The following is a 7,462-nucleotide window of genomic DNA, read 5'->3' on the forward strand; positions in this document are numbered from 1 at the left end:
ATTTCTCTAGTGCTATCCCTCAGCTTTTTACCAAAAAGAGCGGTCTGGTGGCCTTTWTGTTATTGTTTGAACTGCAGGTTTCCCCTTTAAGCGTGATCTGGAGGACCAGGGGGAATGTCATCCCGGCTTGAGGGGTCAGCTGTGGTGACTAGACACTAGGTTTCACAGGTCAAGAATAGTGACAGCTATAATGACTTTGCCACATGGGTCTGACAGACCTATGGTGACATAAACCATTTAGTTGAAAAAGAGCAAGAATGGGAATGTCATTGGTTGATCTTGCTTAACATCTATCATGCTGGCTGAATGTTGTGACTGCTCTGTCGATGGCACACTTGGATTTGGGGAGTTTCTCCCATTCTTCTCTGCAGATCCTCTCAAGTTCTCTCAGATTGGATGGGGAGCATTGCTGCACAGCTATTTTCAGGTCTCTCCAGAGATGTTTGAATGGGTTCAAGTCCAGGCTCTGGCTGGGCTACTCAAGGACATTCAGAGACTTGTCCTGAAGCAACTCCTGCGTTGTCTTGCCTGTGTGCTTAGGGTCGTTGTCCTGTTGAAAGGTGAACCTTCGCCCCAGTCAGAGGTCCTGAGTGTTCTGGAGCAGGTTTTCATCAAGGATTTCTCTGTACTTTGCTCTGTTCATCTTTGCCTCAATCCTGACAAGTCTCCCAGTCCATGCTGCTAAAAAACATGATGCTGCTAAAAAGCATGAGGCTGCCACCACCATGCTTCACCGTAGGGATGGTGCCAGGTTTCCTCCAGATGTGTCGCTTGGCATTCAGACCAAAGAGTTCAATCTTGGTTTCATCAGACCAGACAATCTTGTTTCTCATGGTCTGAGAATCTTTAGGTSCCTTTTGGCAAACTCGAAACGAGCTGTCATGGCCTTTTACTGAGGAGTGGCTTCCATCTGGCCACTCAACCATAAAGGCCTGATTGGTGTAGTTCCTGCAGAGATGGTTGTCCRTCTGGAAGGTTCTCCCATCTCCACAGAGGAACTCTAGAGCAATGTCAGAGTTACCATCGGGTTCTTGGTCCCCTCCCTGACCAAGGCCCTTCTCCTCCGATTGCTCAGTTTGGCCGGGAAGCCAGCTCTAGGAAGAGACTTGGTGGTTCCAAACATTTTCCATTTAAGAATGGAGGCCACTGTGTTCTTGGGGACCTTCAATGTTGCAGAAATGTTTTGGTACGCTTCCCCAGATGTGTCTAGACACACTCCTGTCTCGGAGCTCTACGGACAATTCCTTCGACCTCATGGCTTGGTTTTTGTTCTGACATGCACTGTCAACTGTGGGACCTTATATAGACAGGCGTGTGCCTTTCCAAATCATGTTCAATCAATTTAATATACCACAGGTGGATTCCAGTCAAGTTGTAGAAACATCTCAAGGATGATCAATGGAAACAGGTCTCAACAAGTCTCATAGCAAAGGATCTGAATATTTATGTAAATATTATTTTTAATACATTTGCTAAAATTTCTAAAAACCTGGTTTCAATTTGTCATTATGGGGTATTGTGTGTAGATTGATGAGAAAACAATTAATTGAATCCATGTTAGAATAATGTAACAAAATGTGGAAAAAGTCAAGGGGTCTGAATACTTTCCGAAAGCACTGTATATATAAAACTCCCTGTCAACAAACAATACAACACATAATAGTCCTCTGGCTCATCAAAACTCTGCAATGATATGAACAACTTATTTTCAAGTGTCTCATTTCATCCATCATACACACACGATGCCCAGAGGGCTGCAGGCAGAAGTTTACCGAGATCCAGGTCACTCAAAGAAATATACAATGACATTGTCACGAGTGACAGTGACACACACACACACCACAGCTGTGACCATTGATATTATCTCCACACACACATACATTAATGCATTGACAAGCGCACACACACCAAGGATATTATATCCAAGGTGCCCAGTGGGCTGCAGGCAGGTGTTTAGGGAGATGACCCAGATCCAGGTCACTCTATGACAGTATGACAATGTCATGAGTGACACGCACTCTCTCACACACACACACACACACACACACACACACACACAACAACACACACCCAGCACACACACACAGGTTCCTCCCTCCACACAGACACATTTGGTTGCCAGAGAGAACCTAAGGTACACACTCTCATTAGCTGTGTGCTGACCCATCCATCCGTGTGTGAATTTGACTCTGTGTATCCAGTCTTGTTTTCTGCATCTCCACCCCTTCTAGACACGGAGTAGACCTGACCATCACCATCACCTTCAGAAGCAGGTAGACTGTGAGATGTCTTTTGTGGTTCTTCGATGAGAAGTCATTATTTTTTATGCTGTATGCTATTTTTATGTCATACCAGGAAACAGAAAATTAAAATGGTTATGTGGAACCGTTCAAGCAATAAAGGCGCAAAAAGTTCTAAACATTGTGTGGGTTAAAATCACTATCATTACCATTAATGCTTTTATATCACAATCAATACAGTGCATCCTGGAATTTGTACGTGAAATAAAATCATGAATTGTGTGCTTGCTTTTTAAATAATAACTTTATATTCAGCTCTAGAGCAGATGATAAGTTATTAATAAGAGAATAAAAGCTGTCATTTCATATAATAATACATCTAAGTAACTGCCAAAGTTATCGTAGCAGAAAATGTTACTGACATGAATTTCATACAACAGTTACAATAGATCGGAACATGAACCGTCGTTGACCGATTCTGTAAGTACCTAAACCCTTGAACCACAACTTCAGTGTTTTGAGTGCTCTAAGAGCTCAGTTCCCTAGTCTCTTTAATCCCAGACTTAAAGCAACACATAAGCAACATCACTGGGTCATCTCCCTTGCCACATTGTTCATGTGGGAGGCAACCCGTCTGCCTAGGGAGACTACCAGTAACCTAGAGATGAATCGAAGGGGAGGAGATGTCCTTTCTTATTCTGTTTACTGTGAAAAGACCAGACCAGCCCCTCTGATCTGAGCAGACATATAAAAACCAGCCTGCTATTAGAGTTTCAGATGGGACTTGTGATAGCAACCAATAAACACTGTGGTATTAGCTACTGACCTAGTCCCTCTGGCAGTAGTGAAATAAGATGTATTCTTTGTGACCTCAGAAGTTGAAAGGCCAGTAGTGATGATGTTGAATCTGTTAACTTTGATTTTATTTTTTTTATTTTTTTTTAACCGCTCTACCACCCCCCCCCTCTTCGGAGGACAAATATCTTAGGTTTTTTTACAGCTTTTTTGCTACATATACATACATTTTACCTGTACATTTTACATATAAAAAATATATACATTTTACATATACATTTTACATACATGGTACTTTTATATATAACAACAATACATACCAAACAAACTCTTTAATCGCAAACCCTCAGCCACTCTCAACCCATCCCACCTGTCTCCATAGACCGCCCTTGTTTGGTTTCCATGTGCCATATATTTTTCAATTGTGCTGTGATGTTTTACAAAATAATTGAATCTTTCTAATCGTATATTATCAACAGATTGTGAGCTAAAGATGAAAACCTTTCCTACGAGTATTATTATATTATTTATTTACTGGCTATGGCTTTCCAGATCGCCCAACATTGCTATTTGTAAGGTTAATTTTAAGTGCACGTAGTGATTTTTTAACCATTTGTGAGGGATCAGCCGGATCAAGTGGTCCGACTGCGCCCCCTCCTGGAGCTGCTCCGCAGTACAGCCGCTACTGATGAGCTCACCTGAGGCCAATTGACTGATTATTGGTTGTGTTCTCTTATTAAGGACCTGACTGAAGGGGCAGAAGGGAGAGAGTGATTATGAGCTGGAGACTATGTTGAATTCCAGGACAACAGGCTGCCCTGTTATAGGTTCCGCTCAAGCTGTTGGAGTGGCGTTGGGTACCAACTGTTAGTTAATTTCTTTGTTTGGATAGCCATTACCCTGGCCTTTGTTTGTACGGTCCCTGAGAGAGTTGAAAGAAGAACTCCCAATACAGTTTCCTTATTTTTGTTGAAGTCACGTCTCTGAGTCTCATTTCGTCTCATGCTGTCCCGCCCAGGATTTCGTCAGTGAATAGATACGGCCTTTCACACATTCCTGAACCTGTGACCAGAAACAAGCTATATTGGGGAAATACCAAAATAAGTGATCTATTGATTCTGTCRCTTCGCAACAAAATCTACAGAGCTGAGATTGGTGTATGTCCCATACATATAGCATTCTGTTGGTGGCACGAATTTTATATAATCATTTAAATTGAAAAAGTCATTGTTGAGTCAAGTGTAGTTTTTCTTTGTACCAGTTCATAAACCATGTGCCATGGAATTGGTACATTGAAAATCTCCTCCAATTTACTTTGCAACCTGTATGGTGCAGCTGTCAACATTTTTGTCCTCAGATGAAACTGGTATATTTTTCTATTTATGCCAGTTCCTTTCAGCCAATTTGTATCTTCAATATATGGCAGGCAAACAAGTTCCCTACCTTCTCCCTTTTCCACTTGCCTCCTCCATTTTTGTGGTAGTGCTGCAATCAGGTGGTTGTAAATTTGTATTGAGCAGATATTCCCATATATTGTCGATAACTGCATATGTGACATAACTCCTCCATTTCTTTTCATAATATCATTAATAAATACAATTTTTAAACATTTATTTCCATAAAGAATGTTTTTTTATGAGTCAATATATTTGAGTTTAACCATAACATTTGTTGTAATATTTGTTCTATCTTTTCTGGAGGATAAAACTGAAATTCTAACCAGCTTTGTATGGCTTTTTTAAGAAAGGGCGTTACTTTAAACAAAATATCATTTTCAATTAGTCGGAAATGATCAATTGTAATCTGTAGAAGGAAAAAAGCTATTTTTGAACAAAGGATGATTTTTTCTTAAAGCGTAGGGGGCAGCATTTTCATGTTTGGATGAAAAGCATATCCAAATTAAACTGCCAGCTACTCATCCGCAGAAGATAAGATATGCATATTATTAGTAGATTTGGATAGAAAACACTCGGAAGTTTATAAAACTGTTTGAATCATGTCTGTGAGTATAACAGAACTTATTTAGCAGGCGAAACCCCGAGGACAAATCATTCAGAATTAAAGAAAATTGAGGTCACTCTCTTTTCAATGTGTTTTCATTGGGAAACCAGATTTCTAAGCGACTTGCTGCAGTTCCTACGGCTTCCACTGGATGTCAACAGTCTAGAGAAATTGGTTGAGGTTATTCCTTTGTGTAATGAAGAAATACGGCCATCTTGAAGTCGAGTCACTCTAGGTGTGCTGTGAGATAGAAGCGCAGGACCAGAAGGCATGCTACGGTTGGTTTTAATCCTGTATTGAACACAGATCACCCCGTCTTCAATTTTATCGATTATTAACGTTAAAAAATACCTAAAGTTGTATTACAAAAGTACTTTGAAATGTTTGGGCAAAGTTTACAGGTAACATTTGAGATATTTTGTCGTCACGTTTGAGCAAGTTGGAACCTGTGTTTTTCTGGATCAAACGTGCCAAATAAATTGACATTTTGGATATATATCGACGGAGTTAATCGAACAAAAGGACTATTTGTGATGTTTATGGAACATATTGGAGTGCCAACAGCAGAAGCTCGTCAAAGGTAAGGCATGAATTATATATTTATTTCTGCGTTTTGTGTCGTGCCTGCAGGGTTGGAATATGCTCATCTCTCTTGGTTTACAATGGTGCTATCCTCAGAAAATAGCATCGTATGCTTTCGCCGAAAAGCCTATTTGAATTCTGACATGTTGGCTGGATTCACAACCAGTGTAGCTTTAATTTGGTATCTTTCATGTGTGATTTAATGAAAGTTTGATTTTATAGTAATTTTCATAGTAATTAATTTGAATATGGCGCTCTGCATTTTCTCAGGCTTTTTGCCAAGTGAGACAGTAGCGTCCCGCCTAAACTCAGATTTTTTGATATAAATATGAACTTTACCGAACAAAACATACATGTATTGTGTAACATGAAGTCCTATGAGTGTCATCTGATGAAGATCATCAAAGGTTAGTGATTAATTTTATCTCTATTTCTGCTTTTTGTTACTGCACTCTTTGGCTGGAAAAATGATTGTCTTTTTCTGTGACTTGGCTCATACCTAACATAATTGTTTGGTGTGCTTTCGTCGTAAAACCTTTTTGAAATCGGACACTTTGGCTAGATTTACAACAAGGGTAGCTTTAAAATGGTGTAAAATACTTGTATGTTTGAGGAATTTAAATTATGGGATTTCTGTTGTTTTGAATTTGGCGCCCTGCAGTTTCACTGGCTGTTGACGAGGTGGGACGCTACCGTCCCACATACCCTAGAGAAGTTAATAATCTACTGGAGAACCATTTTGGGTTTACGTATAATTTGTGTATGAGTGAAGCTTTTAGTGAGCGGTTCTTCAGGCTAGGGTCTATTTTTCTTCATTTCCGCCTGACTGATGTGCCCAAAGTAAACTGCCTGTTACCCAGGCCCAGAAACCAGGATATGCATATAATTGGTAACATTGGATAGAAAAAACTTTGAAGTTTGTAGAAATGTTAAAATAATGTATGAGACTATAACACAATTGATATGGTAGGAGAAAATCCAAAGAAAAACCAACCAGATCTTTTTTGAGATCCCATGCACTTACAATTGAATGCTATGCAATTCCAGCTCCCAGATTCCCAGGGGATCAGAAGTTTACATACACTGAATTAGTATTTGGTAGCATTGCCTTTAAATTGTATAACTTGGGTCAAACGTTTCAGGTAGCCTTCCACAAGCTTCCCACAATAAGTTGGGTGAATTTTGGCCCATTCCTCCTGACAGAGCTGGTGTAACTGAGTCAGGTTTGTAGGCCTCCTTGTTCGCACACGCTTTTTCAGTTTTGCCCACACATGTTCTATAGGCTTGAGGTCAGAGCTTTGTGATGGCCACTCCAACACCTTGACTTTGTTGTCCTTAAGCCAATTTGGCACAACTTTGGAAGTATGCTTGGGGTCATTGTCCATTTGAAGCCTCATTTGCGACCAAGCTTTAACTTCCTGACTGATGTCTTGAGATGTTGCTTCAATATATCCACATAATTTTCCTACCTCATGATGCCATCTATTTTGTGATGTGCACCAGTCCCTCCTGCAGCAAAGCACCGCCACAACATGATGCTGCCACCCCCGTGCTTCGCGGTTGGGATGGTGTTCTTCGGCTTGCAAACCTCCCCCTTTTTCCTCCAAACATAACAATGGTCATTATGGCCAAACAGTTCTATTTTTGTTTGATCAGACCAGAGGACATTTCTCCAAAAAGTAAGATCTTTGTCCCCATGTGCAGTTGCAAACTGTAGTCTGGCTTGTTTATGGCGGTTATTGAGCAGCGGCTTCTTCCTTGCTTTCCTTTCAGGTTATGTCGAAATAGAAATCGTTTTACTGTGGATATAGATACTTTTGTACCTGTTTCCATTATAAGTGAAA

Source organism: Salvelinus sp. IW2-2015, linkage group LG37, assembly GCF_002910315.2.
Source record: "Salvelinus sp. IW2-2015 linkage group LG37, ASM291031v2, whole genome shotgun sequence".
Taxonomy (NCBI): domain Eukaryota; kingdom Metazoa; phylum Chordata; class Actinopteri; order Salmoniformes; family Salmonidae; genus Salvelinus; species Salvelinus sp. IW2-2015.